Raw genomic sequence first — 14571 nt, 5'->3', positions numbered from 1 at the left:
AGGTCACAGGTTGTGTCAGCATCCTCACTAGAATTAAAAGGAAGAAAAGTTAAGAGTGTCAAGTATGCAAGAGAAAGGTAATCAACAGGTCATTCTCACAGGAGAATGCAACACTTAACAAGAAAAGTGGGTCCTGGTAACAATCAATCTTAAGATTTTACTTCCACTCATTAAAGGTACTTAATCAAAACGAAACCCAAATAAAACAACTACTGAGCATTCTTTCAAAACAAGACTGAATTTGGGGGAAAAATTAGTATCCAATCTGGGCAGATAGTCTTGCTACTATCTTGTGTAACTCTGGAAACAACCTCTCATGGTTAACACTGTCTACAGCTGTTTCCTTTTCCCTCTCTAGTAAGTATTTATAAATTGACTACACTTACCCTAACTTGCATTAAATAGTTTGTTTTACTTTTCAAACATCCTTAAGGCAAAGGTATGTTACTAAATTATCTTAGTACAGACTCGACAAACCATTTGATACAAATGGAAACACACATTAAATTTGTAATCATTTTAACTTACCTCTGTTTAAGAGGCTGTTACAATTTTGGCTGAGGTTGAAACACTGAATTTAGTCCTTGATAGCTCTATTCTTACTCCTGATAAGGTTTTTTATCTCCCTCTCCATGGAATTTAAATTGCTGACTTGCTAACTACAATGTTTCCATACTAGCAGACATAATTTGTCACTCTATCTCCTCTCTCAAAAGATTGCAGCATGGATGTTGCAAATATTCTAGTTAACTCTCACTAGCAGAGATCTACTTTTCAGGGTCAAACATGTGTCACTCCTCTGACCAGCAATAGTGGCCCCCTAGGCAAGTTTTCTCAATTCTCCAACTCAATCCCCACTCTTCTCCCTCCCTTTCCCTCACCACTTACTATCGCTCACTTTCTCCTTTTTCTCTTTCTCTGCATTCCTCGCTCTACCCCTGCCTTCGCTGCTCACACTTTCTCTCTCTGACTTGCAGGGCTGGCACACAGTAAGTGATCAATAAAACACTATTGCATTCCTGTTGGCATTATTCTTCATAACACCTCTGTAGAGGCACCTGAAGAGTCCCTGATGGCAGTTCCTCACATGACCCTCCCAATGAAGATGCTCAACCTGCTTGCAACCCAATAGCACCCACCCCTAGGGCTCTTTGGTGGACAGTGATAACAGTAGGAAAGGAGACAGGTTGGGCTGTTGGGTGGCTATCAATCTGAGAGGGGTCCTGAGTTCACTTGTTTGTTCACTGACTGACAGAACCAACAAATGTATCCTGAGTATCTGCTTTAAGCCAGGTACTAAGAAAAAAAGAGAGTGGGCCGGATGTGGTGGCTCAATCCTGTAATCCCAGCACTTTGGGAGGCCAGGGTGGGCTGAATGTTTGCGCTCAGGAGTTCAAGACCAGCCTGGGCAACATGACAAGACCCCGTCTCTGCTAAAATTAAAAATAAATGGCCAGGTGTGGTGGTGCATGCCTGTGGTCCCAGCTACTCTACTCAGGAGACTGAGGTGGGAGGATTGCTTGAGTAGGGATGCAGATGGGAGGGGTGATGTAGGTTGCAGTGAGCTGAGATTGCACCACTGCCCTCCAGCCTGGGTAACACAGCAAGGCCCTGTCTCAAAAAACATAAAAAATAGAGTGAAGAAAAGACTCTTGCTACCACTGAGCTTACATACTACAGAAGGTAAGCAAAGACACATTCAGTAAAATAGATAGATGTTAGAAAAGCAAAATAGGAGTATAGAGTGCAGAGAGGAATCAAGGTAGGGTACTGTAGTTTTATGTAGGGTGGTCAGAGAACACAACATTTGAGCAAAGACTTAAAGTGAGGAGCAAGCCATGGAGATCTGTAATGAAAAAGGGTCCTTGAGACTGATAAGTAGAAGACTGAAGGAGTGAGCAACGCCCGAGGTCTCACCGCTCAGGAGCACTACAGATTCTCGGGTAGGTGAATGGGGTTCAAAGTGAGAGAGACCATAGCTTCTGAGGAATCGAGCCCCTGGACACAGCCAGGGACCTATCTGTGCAACTAAAACGCTTAACTTCGCGAAAGGCTTGATCTTTCCCCACAGAGGGAGAGAGGGGCAGGAAGGCTGCATCATGAGATTACTGACTGATATCTCAGTTGTGTCTCACAACAAAGACCAAAGTCAGCCTAAGCAAGGCTGTTGAGGGTGATGTGTGATTTCCACAGCTGTATGAAGAGCCCAGATACACACTACGATACGTTATGAATGTTAGGTTATGTTAGGTTCAAATGGTGGCCTACTATAGTCAGGAAATTATTATTCTAAACCACCAAGAAAGGAATTTAGTGTATGCTTCAATTTAGCAATTCTCCTTTAAGGAATCATTCCTTAAAATACAGTCACATGGGCCGGGCGCGGTGGCTCAAGCCTGTAATCCCAGCACTTTGGGAGGCCGAGGCGGGTGGATCACGAGGTCAGGAGATCGAGACTATCCTGGCTAACATGGTGAAACCCCGTCTCTACTAAAAATACAAAAAAAACTAGCCGGGCGTGATGGCGGGCGCCTGTAGTCTCAGCTACTTGGGAGGCTGAGGCGGGAGAATGGCGTGAACCCGGGAGGCGGAGCTTGCAGTGAGCCGAGATCACGCCACTGCACTCCAGCCTGGGAGACACAGCGAGACTCCGTCTCAAAAAAATAAATAAATAAAATAAAATAAAATAAAATAAAATACAGTCACATGTGTACAAGGAGGTATGTGCAATAAAATATTGCTTGTAAGAGTAAGAAAACTGGTAACAACCTAATACATATCATTTTAAAAATGGCTAATTATGATACATCATAATGAGATGCCTTAAAACATCAAAAAGAACTACATAGGTTTATCTAAGCAAGATCTAAATAAAATGTACAATATGAGCCAAGTTTTTTGTTTGTTTAATGCTTTATTATTAAGTTTATGCATTCACACAAAGTTTGGAATAGCATATACCAAACTGTTAATAGTAGTTTTCTGGAAAGGGAAGAGATTTGGTGAAGGGGCCAGAGCAGGAGATGTAAAAGGGCATCTTCACTTTTTATTCTGTTATGATATCAATCTTTCAATATAATCCTCCACGGGCCAAGCATGGTGGCTCATGCCTGTAATCCCAACACTTTGGGAGACCGAGGTAGGAGGACTGCTTAAGTTCAGGATCAGCCCTCGCAAGGTACTGACATCTTGTCTCTACAAAAAATAGAAAAATTAGCTGGGCATGGTGGCACATGCCTGTAGTCCTACTACTGAGGAGGCTGAGGCAGGAGGATAGGTTGAGCCCAGGAAGGAGGAAGCTGCAGTGAACTGTGATCTGTGCCACTGCACTGCAACCTGGGTAACAGAGCAAGACTGTCTTATTAAAAAAAAAAAAAATTGGGAAAGGCTGGGCAAGGTGGCACATGTCTGCGGTCCCAGCTACTCAAAAGGCTGAGGTGAGAGGGTAGCTCGAACCCAGGAGGTGGAGGCTACAGTGAGCTGTGATCATACCACTGCACTTCAGCCTGTGTGAAAGAGCAAGGCCCTGCCTCAAAAAAAAAAAAAAAAGGAAAAGAAAATAGGGAAGATACTAACTCGGCTCTATTTAAAAACGGCGTAGTGCTGTACAGCAGAAAGAAGCTAGGCTCAAGTGAGCTGCATGATCGCCTTGGACAAGTTAAGCCTCCGTGCCCCTACGTGTAAAACGGAGAGCTTGCTACCTAGAGTAACAGAGAAGCATATATCATATCACCAAGCTAAAATACCTAGCACAGGCCGGGCGCGGTGGCTCACGCCTGTAATCCCAGCACTTTGGGAGGCCGAGGCGGGCGGATCACAAGGTCAGGAGATCGAGACCACGGTGAAACCCCGTCTCTACTAAAAATACAAAAAATTAGCCGGGCGCAGTTGTGGGCGCCTGTAGTCCCAGCTACTCGGGAGGCTGAGGCAGGAGAATGGCGTGAACCCGGGAGGCGGAGCTTGCAGTGAGCCGAGATCGTGCCACTGCACTCCAGCCTGGGCGACAGAGCGAGACTCCGTCTCAAAAAAAAAAAAAAAAAAAAAAAAATACCTAGCACACTGACACATCGTAGCAGCTACATCTACATTAAATTTTATGTGAATGATGCAAACTTTCTTTCATTTTGGAATGTTCCATGGCAGGAATGTACGTTACTATCTAAGTGACCCTTCTATAGTCCTCCTTCTCTTGCTTACCAAATTTATTCAGAAATTAAAGTGTCATGTGTATCAAACTGCTTTTCTTCCCCAAATAAACAATTCACAATTCAAGAGTGTGTATACACATATATGTGTGAGTATATACACATATATGTAAGTTTTATGGACACTCACACCACATACATATAGAGAGAGAAAAAAAGAGAGAAGATGAATATAAAAAGTGACTCAAGATGTTTTCAAATACCCTGTTCACTTAGGTCATTAAGTGCTTCCAAACCTAGTACACTCTGGGGAACCTACTCTCGAGAGTCTTTATGACATGCTGGTAGAAGATCCGCTTTGCAACCAGCTATAAGACCTCCAGGCCGGGTGCGGTGGCTCACGCCTGTAATCCCAGCTCTTTGGGAGACCAAGGCTGGCAAATCACGAGGTCAAGAGATTGAGACCATCCTGGTTAACACGGTGAAACTCTGTCTCTACTAAAAATACAAAAAAAAATTAGCCAGGTGTGGCGTTGGGCGCCTGTAGTTCTAGCTACTCGGGGGGTGAGACAGGAGAATGGCATGAACCCATGAGATGCAGCTTGCAGTGAGCGGAGTCCACTGCACTCCATTCTGAGTGACAGAGCGAGACTCTGTCAAAAAAAAAAAAAAAAAAAAAAACCTCGAGAAAATTATTCTTCTTCTCTAAGGCCTCAGCTTTCTCATCAGTAATATACGGTTTCATGGGATTGTTGTCGGGTGACGTAAAATAATATTTGTAAAAGTCTTAGCACAATGACTGGCTCATGGTAAACATTCAATAAATGGTAGTAGTTGTTTAGTTATTTTTTTGGCTGGCCAAACCATGTGCTGCGGCAACTCCATACACTAGGGAAGCTTTCTTTCTTTCTTTCTTTCTTTTTTTTTTTTTAAACAGAGTCTTGCTCTGTCACCCAGGCTGGAATGCAGTGGCACAGTCATGGCTCACTACAACCTCCACCTTCTGAGCTCAAGCAAACTTCCCACCTCAGCCTTCAGAGTAACTGGGACTACAGATGTGTGCCACCATGCCCGGCTAATTTATTTATTTATTTTTTTTAAGGCAGAGTTTCACTCTTGTTGCCCAGGCTGGAGTGCAATGGCACGATCTTGGCTCACCACAACCTATGCTTCGGGGTTCAAGCGATTCTCCTGCCTCAGCCTCTCGACTACCTGGAATTACAGGCATGTACCATTATGCCCAGCTGATTTTTTTGTATTTTTAGTAGAGACAGGGTTTCTCCATGTTGGTCAGGCTGGTCTCAAACTCCCGACCTCAGGTGATCTGCCCTCCCAGAGTGCTGGGATTACAGGTATGAGCCACCGCACCTGGCTAATTTTTGTATTTTTGTAGAGACAGGAGTTTGCCATGTTGTCCAGGCTGGTCCCGAAAATGCTGGTATTACAGGTGTGAGCAACTGTGTCCAGCCTGGGAACCTTTCAACTGGACAAACAGAGCAAGTAGTTCCCCAGTCCCAGGACCACAATCTAGTTTCCAAAGGAGAATATGAGAAAAATTACTCTGTCCAGAGACCAGAGGCCTGTAAGCTGGTTAGTCCCTCGTCATCAATACTTCTCCTTTACCCAGGAATAACAGTCTCTTGGTAATAGGCAATGTGTCAGGGATAAGTCATGGGTCATACATTCTGTTTTAGTCTGATTCTCTAGAACTCTACTCCAAGTAGAGAGATCTACCCCCTGGGAGAGATCATAATCTCCCAGGACCCCAAACTGATCTGATTATCTACAGTTCCTCTAGGCTCTCAATACGTATGGACCTCACAAGCTCAGAAATCCATAAAGGAATACAATTTCCCCAACTATCTCTTCTCCACTTTGAAGTTTTGTTCAGTGGGGTTCTGGAGCTACCCTACACTCAAGTACACATCCCACATGTTGTTGGCTCCCTCTGATCATTAGGCACTCAGCTCAATGACACATTCTCAGAGAGGCCTTCACTGACTCTCAAAGGTAATGTAACAATGCTGTCCCTCAAGGACTCTCTCCAGCCGTAATGGAGTAGAGTACTCTCTTCTCCATATGAGTACTCTCTACTCCATTATGCTTACTATATGGGTTAGGAATGTGTTTAGCTGCAAGTAACAACTTTTTAAATTAATAGAAGTTTATGTTTCTCCTATAGAAAGTCTAGAAGAGGGTGGCTACTTGGCATGCTGTTAGCTATGCAATGAGGGCATCAGGAACTCTGACTTTTTCTGCTCTGCCTATTTAGCATGTTGTCTTTATGCTTGTCATGGTACATCTTATAAACAAGATATCTCATTCACATTCAAGGCATGAAGAGGAGAAGAGGAAGGTGCAGCTCTGCCTGACATATTTGTCTATTTTTGTCAGAAAAGGAAAATCCTTCCCAAAAATCTTGACTAAGAAAAAAACCAGAACTAGGTCACCTGGGCTCTTCTAGCTTTAAAGGAAGCAGGTAAATCAAGATACAAACTGTTATCACTGGCTGAGAACAAATATGATCTATTACCCAAGACAGGACAAATGTAGTCTCTTAGCAATTAAAGTTCTCTTAGTGACAACAAGAACCAACAGGAATGGCTACTGAGGAGAAAAATAGCAGTGCTGGCCACACTTCTATTTTTTCATAGTACTTACTACTATATGGAGTTAACTTATGCTACATAAATAAATAAATGTTTATTGCTTATCTGTGACTCATTGCTTATCTGGACAGATAAGTCACCTGATTCTGTGTAACCATAAAGAAGCTGGGAAACACAGAAAAGCACATGAATATTGGTAGAAAATGTCTCTGCCTCATTCCCTGTGGGCTGGCAAAATATCGTACGAGGCATTGTCCTCATCTCAGAATTTGGACCCTTACAAAAGTTTCTTGGAACAAACTCAGAGTTTGCAATTTATTCAAAGTAAACCAATTACTTCATCTTATGAGACAATATTTACCATAAAAAAAAAAGACTGAGAACACAATCTCTTCCTTCAGGAATAATAATAGCAAACATTTACGTAGCACTTACTATGCTCTGCTCCAAGAACCTGCCAGATCTTAGTCCCTTTAATCTGTTCAAGTACTCAATAAAGGAGATACTGCTATACTGCTCGCTCCATTTTATAAGGAAAAAAAAACAACAGAGGATTGGAAAGGTGTTGGGAGACAATTTCTCCATGGGTCTGTGGTATTTGTGCATATTTTTACAAGCAGAGGCATCAATTGTCTTTGTTTTGTTTCAGATTTTTTTTTTCGAGACAGGGTCTTGCTCTGTTGCCTAGGCTGGAGTACAGTGGAAGGATCTCAGCTCACTACAGCCTAGGTCAAGGCTCAAGCAATCCTCCTGCCTCAGTCTCCTGAGTAGCTGGGACTACAGGCATGCAACACCATGCCTAGCTATTTTTTATTTTATGTATTTATTTATTTATGAGACAGAGTCTTGCTCTGTTGCCCACGCTGGAGTGCAATGGCATGATCTTGGCTCACTGCAACCTCCACCCCCAAGCAATTCTCCTGCCTCAGCCTCCCGAGTAGCAGGGATTACAGGCACGTGCTACCACGCTGGGCTAATTTTTGTATTTTTAGTAGAGACAGGGTTTCGCCATGTTGGCCAGGCTGGTCTCAATCCTGACTTCAATGATCCACCCGCCTTGGCCTCCCAAAGTGCTGGGATTATAGGCGTGAGCCACCGTGGCCAGCCCACCTGGCTATTTTTTTTTTTTTTTTTAATTTTTGTGGAGATGAGATCTCACTATGTTGCTCAGGCTAGTCTCAAACTCATGAGCTCATGCAATCCTCCCACATCATCCTACCAAAGTGCTGCAATTACAGGCATGAGCCACTGCACCCGGCTGTTCCAAATTATCTTTAAAGATGTTTGTATGGTGAATAGCCTTGGAAAGTAGGGATAGTATCCTAGCACTAAGGGCAGCATGTTTACTACGCAGTATAATCAAGATAAAACTCTCCCTTCACAGGTTTTGTTTGTTTTGAAACGGAGTCACGTTCTGTCACCCAGGCTGGAGTGCAGTGGCACAATCTCGATCTCTGCTCACTGCAACCTCTGCTGCCTGGTTCAAGCAATTCTCCTCCCTCAGCCTCCCGAGTAGCTGGGATTACAGGTGTCCACCACAATACCCGGCTAATTTTTGTATTTTTAGTAGAGACAGGGTTTCATCATGTTGGCTAAGCTGGTCTCAAACTCTTGACCTCAAGTGATCCACCCACCTTAGCCTTCCAAAGTGCTGGGACTGGAGGCATGAGCCACCATGCCCACCCAGCCCCTCCCTTCACGGGTTCTAATGATTAGAGAAAAACAACAACAACAAGAAGATAAAATCTCCCTGTGAAGAGCAAATATGCTTACTGACAATTATAAAAGACTAGGGAGGCCAGGCGCAGCAGCTCACATCTGTAATCCCAGCACTTTGGGAGGCTGAGGCGGGTGGGTCATCTGAGGTAAGGAGTTCAAGACTAGCATGGCCAACGTGGTGAAACCTCCTCTCTACTAAAAATACAAAAATTAGGTGGGCATGGTGGCACATGCCTGTGATCCCAGCTATTCGAGTGGCTGAGGCAGGAGAACTGCTTAAACCTGGGAGGCTAAGGTTGCAGTGAGACGAGACTGCACCACTGCACTCCAGGCTGGGCAACAGAGTGAGACACTGTCTGACACACACAAAAAAAGATTAGGATTCCCTGAACTCAGGATTCCCTTCCTGTTAATGCAACCCACTGTTTTTGCATGTGTCACTTGGCTCTCTTCCTCTCTTCACATAACCCTTTGGAAAACGGGGGCTTAGGAAACCAGAGTAAGAAAATGTTGATATTCTGGCTGCAGCTATCTTGATGAGTGATAAAGTCATTCATTCCTCTCTAACCCAGGGGTCTGTGAAACTGTGGCAGGTTAGTTAGCTTGAGAGTAGGGTAAAATCTCAGACTTCACAGGTGTTGTTGCTGTTGTTTAAAGAAGGGGTCTCACTTTGTTGCCCAGGCTAGTCTCAAATTTCCTGGGCTCAAATGACCCTTTTGCCTCTGCCTCCCAAAGTGCTAGAATTACAGGCATAAGCAGCAGTGCTCGGTCAGCCTTCATAGTTCTTGAAAAAAAGTAATTTGCCTAAGGTCTGACAGCTTAGTAGGTAGCAATCCAAGATTCAAACCCAAGCTGTCTGACTCAGAAACCTTTTTAAACTCTCCGCTATACCGCAGTGGTTCTCAAAGTGTTGTTCTAGAAATAACAGCATCAATATCAGCCGCGAACACGTTACACATGCAAATTCTTGGGCATTACCCTAGACCTGCTGGATCAGAAACTCGGGGGATGGGTAAGAGGAGCACATCTGTGTTTTCACAAGCCTTTCAGGAGTACATTATAGGTCTGAGAACTACTGCCAGACTGCACATATTCACTGTATCTATAAGAGAGGAGGAAATGGTATGAGTATGTCCTGATTTACACAGGGATATGCTCTCAAAAATTTATAAACTGAGCTTTCACAAGTTGAATAATAGTTTTCAAGTACTAAGGCAGCTAGTCTGTAACGCCCTGTATTTAATTTTTAGAAAGGTAAGGATTCTTATCTAGTGCAAATAAGCACCACGTGTCTGTTAAATAGGTTTGCATAATTTTTTCCTTTGGAGGCACAAATGTTCAAAATCCTAAATGAAAATACTTGTTTTTATTCCCATAATGACCAGAAAGAATTACTTACCCAAGGAGAAACACTATTTATATTTTAGAGTCAAGCTGTAATTCTTGAAAAACAGGAAACCACACATCAACATAGCCAACACAGTGTACCATAGTAGAAAGGGCACCAGGCTTTGAGTCACAGAGTCAAGTCACTTAACTTCTTCAACTCAATTTCCTGATTTTAAAATGGAAAATGAATTCCAATTTCAGAGTCACAATTAGGCTTAAATGATTACGCCATGTGAAAACTGTTGGTAAACAGTGAAGTGCCAATGTAAGTTCCATCTGCACAGGCCCTTTTTCTTTCTTCATCATGTTACCATCACAATTTCTCCAATGCTTAGGATACTGTCTGCCTCACAGAAGCTACTCAATACTTACACGGTATTAGGAATGAATATGAGATATTATATTAATGATGTAATTGACTCCTTCAGGCATTATTTGTCACAATAATCTCAGTCTTTTAATAGGAAAAAGTCACTCTAGCAAGAAATCCTTAGTCATGTTTAAAATGGGCCAGATAATTTAAGAAAATCAGCTGATTTTCTTCCCTTCGGGAATACTACTGAAGTTTTGTCCTAAGGCATACAACAAAAACTCCTATTAGCAACCCTGATTGGGGTCTCATGGTGTCAAGTCTATAACAATCTGTTGCCCAGATATAAACAATCAGGAATAATGGATGTGTACCTACAAAGAGCCACATATTTCACATTTATTTTCATGCTGTGGCAGAATGTTAATAAATGGATTACAGAGTTTATGTAATCGATTTTAAAATCTAAGATCCAAATCAACAATATTAAATAAGCTTCTACTGCGTATTAAAAAAAAAAAGACTACTAGAAAGCAACTGCCAATTAAACATCACTTGGGAAGAGAAACCATTGTTGAATTTATTATTTAATGAGGAAAATATCACTTATGAAACTCTGTATACTTATGGTAAATACAGTTCCTTTCTTCCTTTTCCTTTTTTTTTTATTTTACTTTATTTTTTTTTGAGATGGAGTCTTGCTCTGTGGCCCAGACTGGAGTGCAGTGGCATGATCTCGGCTCACTGCAACCTCTGCCTCCTGGGTTCAAGTGACTTTCCTGCCTTAGCCTCCCAAGTAGGTGGAATTACAGGAGCACACCCTCATGCCCAGCTAATTTTTGTATTTTCAGTAGAGACAGGGTTTCACCATGTTGGTCAGGCTGGTCTCGAACCCCGGATCTCAAGTGATCCACCCGCCTTGGCCTCCCAAAATGCTGGGATTACAGGCATGAGCCACTGCGCCCAGCCCCAATGAGGTTCCTTAATTTGCACTCTCTCCAACATACTTTCTCAACCTCCCCAAAAATTAGTTAATGGTCTAGAGCCCTGAAATAAAGGAATTTTGGGCCCACAAATTACAGAATTGAACATAGAACTCTATCAGCTTTTCAAAAAAATATTGAAAACAAGTTTACCCTTTCTAAGCTCAATTTTTTCACCCCTCTTTTCAACTTTCAAGGCAATATGAAACTTCAACTAAACAATTACCTGGCTAAAGTGACTTGTAGGCCAGGCATGGTGACTTCCACCTGTAATCTCAGCACTTGGGGAGGCAAAAGTGGGAGGACTGCTTGAGCCAGGAGTTCCAAGACCCACCTGGGTAACGTAGGGAGACCCTCCTCCCCACCCCAATCCATCTCTACCAAAAGATTTTTTAAATTAGCCGGGCATGGTGACACATGCTTATAATCCCAGCTATTTGGGAGGCTGAGGAGAGAGGATCCCATGAGCCCAGGAGTTGGAGGTTGCAGTGAGCTATGATTGTGCCACTGCACTCCAGCCTAGGTGACAGAGTAAGAACCTGTCTCAAAAATAAATAAAGTGACTTGTAGAGGTGTCTGATAAAGACGTAACTCATATATATGTATTTTAATTGAATAGTCTCTTTCAAATTTAATCCAAAATCTAATTAAGCAAGTATCTCAGTCAATTAAAAAAGTAACTTTCACCTCAACCAGCTCTGCGGAATTCAGTTAAACCAGAGAGGAAACAGAAGAGACAGCTAGTTTTGACATGGTCTTATTACCCTATAGTAGATTAGTGATTCTGGTGGCAAAAAATGCATGCCTGTTATGCATGTAGGAAAAAGCAATGTTTAAAATGGCCTGGACTTTTGTCATAAATTTTCAATCTCTAAATGATCTTTGTATGCTAATTTAACACACTGTTATTCTTCAAAATTATATTTTTGCAAAGTTGAAGAGTTAAGCAAATGCCAAAGACACAAATTCAATTGTTACAGTGAATGAATAAGGCAGATTAATATTTAACAGTTCATTTTCTTGCAGGTGAAAAGCAAAGAATTCACAGCAGCATACCTGCAAGTCCCACATCTCCAGCCTCATCAACCTTGTAAGTTATATTTGAAAAAAGAAAAGTCTCCAATATCTAAACTCATTTTCCCCAAAAATCCCACTCTTCAATCTCTACTTGTCTCAAAGTGACCAAATCTATCCCAAATTATTTCCTTGGTTCTCTCCGTAAACATAGCTTAATTCAAATGAGTTTCTCTAGTTTTACGTACTACTTATGTATTCTCTTGCTTTCTCTCCTCTTTTTCTGCATATTTATCTTCAAATATTCAAGTACAATACTTTCCAACATCCACAAGAGACAACACCTTGAAATTAAAGCAGGCAAACCATCCAGAGTTTTCCATTCTCCTGTGAATCTACTTCCAGAATATCCACTCAAGGAATCCTTCCCACTAAAGATGAAAGGCGAGCTAAGGAAATACATTAGACAGAGGAAGTAAACATTGAAACAGGGCCATGCCTAAGGTATTCTTCAGTCCCAGAGAAATAAACCTAGACTCTTGGGTCCAAAGGTCTTTTTTGTGACTTTTATCCCCACCCAGAGGCCGACACCACGCAGGTCTGAGAGAAGTATCCCACGGCCACCTACCTTCTACACACACCGCATGACCTTGCTCTGAAATAATCTTGCACAAGCCAAATTCTCCAAGCCTCTCAGACTCCTACCTAATGTTTCTGTGCCTCAGTTTCTGAGCTCTTCTCACTTTGCAACTGTCCCAGGGAACACTGGGTCTTCGCCTTAGTTTACAGGTTTGCACTGGAGGTTTTAAATCAGTCTGGTTTCCCCGTAAGTCACACCCCACAACGTGCACGAAGCGGGGGTTAAAATTATCTCCGCTCCACCCTTAAATAAAACAAATCACTTGGCTGCAAGGCCTTTCCCCCAACAGAGACTGGTTCACAGGAGATTCGGACACATCTCCACCTCCAAAGCCAAGTGCCTTCCCGGGATGATTTGCATAACAATATGCGGGTCCTGGTGGTGGAGAAGCTCCGGGAAAACTATCAGGACGGTATCGAACCGCCCGCAGGCCCGTCGCAGCTCCATTAATGTAACTACCATCACACTAAGGTAACGTGTGATTCACACTCTCCACCTTCTCTCCCCTCTCATTCCCCGGCTCCGGCGCTCGCACCGTCGGAGGGTGGGGGTGCGACGGTCACAGAGGATGGGACACCCGAAGGAAAAAAGCATTATCAGGAGAAATTAGCCAGTCCCACACTCTGAAGACGCCTCTCCCTCTGTCCCAGAAGTCAGTCTCAGAATGTGGCTCCAACTCCTCCCCGGAGACTACGGACCACCGACACACGTCTCCCTCCTGCTCTGAGTGAGACGCGACGGGAGGCCCTCATCTCTCTCCACGACAGGCACAGGGGAGGGTCCCGGGGTGCAGGAGAGAAGAATCCCGCTTTTCCCCGCCCCTCCCCCCTAGAAACTTCTGGGACTCATTACGCAACTCAGGGAGCAGGTCCCAGCAACGGGACAGCTCTCCACAAAACGCGGGGTGCAGAGGCAAACGTCCGATTTGGGGGCTGGGGGTGAGGAAGGAGCATGAGTATCTTCCCGTGTCCCCGTCCCGTTTTTCTACGCGCTACCTGCCGCGGGATCGCAAGTAGGGCAGTGAGAGCTCTGCGCCCTCGCCCGTTCTCCCCGAAGGCTCCCTCCGGAAAAGTGGGAACGCCAGCGACTTGAGTCAGCTTGCTGGGAAGCCGGCAGAGAGGCGGGGAGAGCCTAGGCTTCCGAGAAGTCCGCGGCGGCGGCGTCGGGGGCCAGGCGGACCGACCCCCAGTCCTGGGGGGCGCAGGGCTGCGCTCACCTTCCAGACCCTTCCGTCCTCTAGTCCCGGGTCGGGCGCCCTCGTCACCTCCGCCCTCCCCTGACCTGTTGCGGTGGGAAGGGGCGCGAGTGCAGACAACGCAAAGGAGCGCGTCCTGCCGGGGCTCGGCTGCGGAACCGCGAAGGAAAGGGTGCAGCTGCGGCCGCAACGCGCGCAGGCGGCGGCCGAGTGCGCAGGGGCCGCGCGCGCCCGTCGCTCGCTAGCAAGCTGGGAAGCTCCGCGCGCCGGCCGCCCGGGCGCCCCGAGGCCACGCCCTCCGCGCGAGGCCCCGCCCCTCACCCCGCCCCCACCTTCTCCCGAGCCGCGGTACCGGGTTCCGCCCCGACCCGCGCCCTCTAGCTGGCGCCACCCAAGCGGCAAGGGACGTCGCGGCCCTCCCGGGATTGGTGGGAGGATCGTGGGGGAGCGGCAGCTCAGGACGGAATACGGCAGTGACCGCCCCGGTCGCGAGGGTGACCCTGCCCCGGGTTGCTGTGGGGGCGCAAGAACCCTTTCACTTTACGGCGAGATTAAGCTCAGGGTCAA

General features: G+C 44.9%; 1 protein-coding gene across 12 annotated transcripts in view; it reads right to left on the bottom strand.

The window, feature by feature from the left end:
• Positions 1-14218, bottom strand: part of AFF1 (ALF transcription elongation factor 1) — a 207576-nt gene extending 193358 nt beyond the window's left edge. For 10 of the 12 annotated variants that reach the window (XM_045392634.3, XM_074040094.1, XM_074040093.1 and 7 more), the window contains exon 1: positions 14026-14218. The gene's annotated coding sequence lies outside the window, so the exon portion shown is untranslated. Of the gene's footprint in view, positions 1-12797; positions 12950-13804 lie in introns of those variants that run through there. The other 2 variants (XM_045392632.3, XM_015450632.4) reach the window with 2 other exon arrangements.
• Between the last annotated feature and the right edge of the window lie 353 nt (positions 14219-14571).

The sequence above is a fragment of the Macaca fascicularis genome, chromosome 5 (genome assembly GCF_037993035.2).
Source record: "Macaca fascicularis isolate 582-1 chromosome 5, T2T-MFA8v1.1".
NCBI lineage: Eukaryota > Metazoa > Chordata > Mammalia > Primates > Cercopithecidae > Macaca > Macaca fascicularis.
Note: the sequence above shows the minus strand (reverse complement) of the source record. Positions and strands in the feature narration are given on the sequence as shown.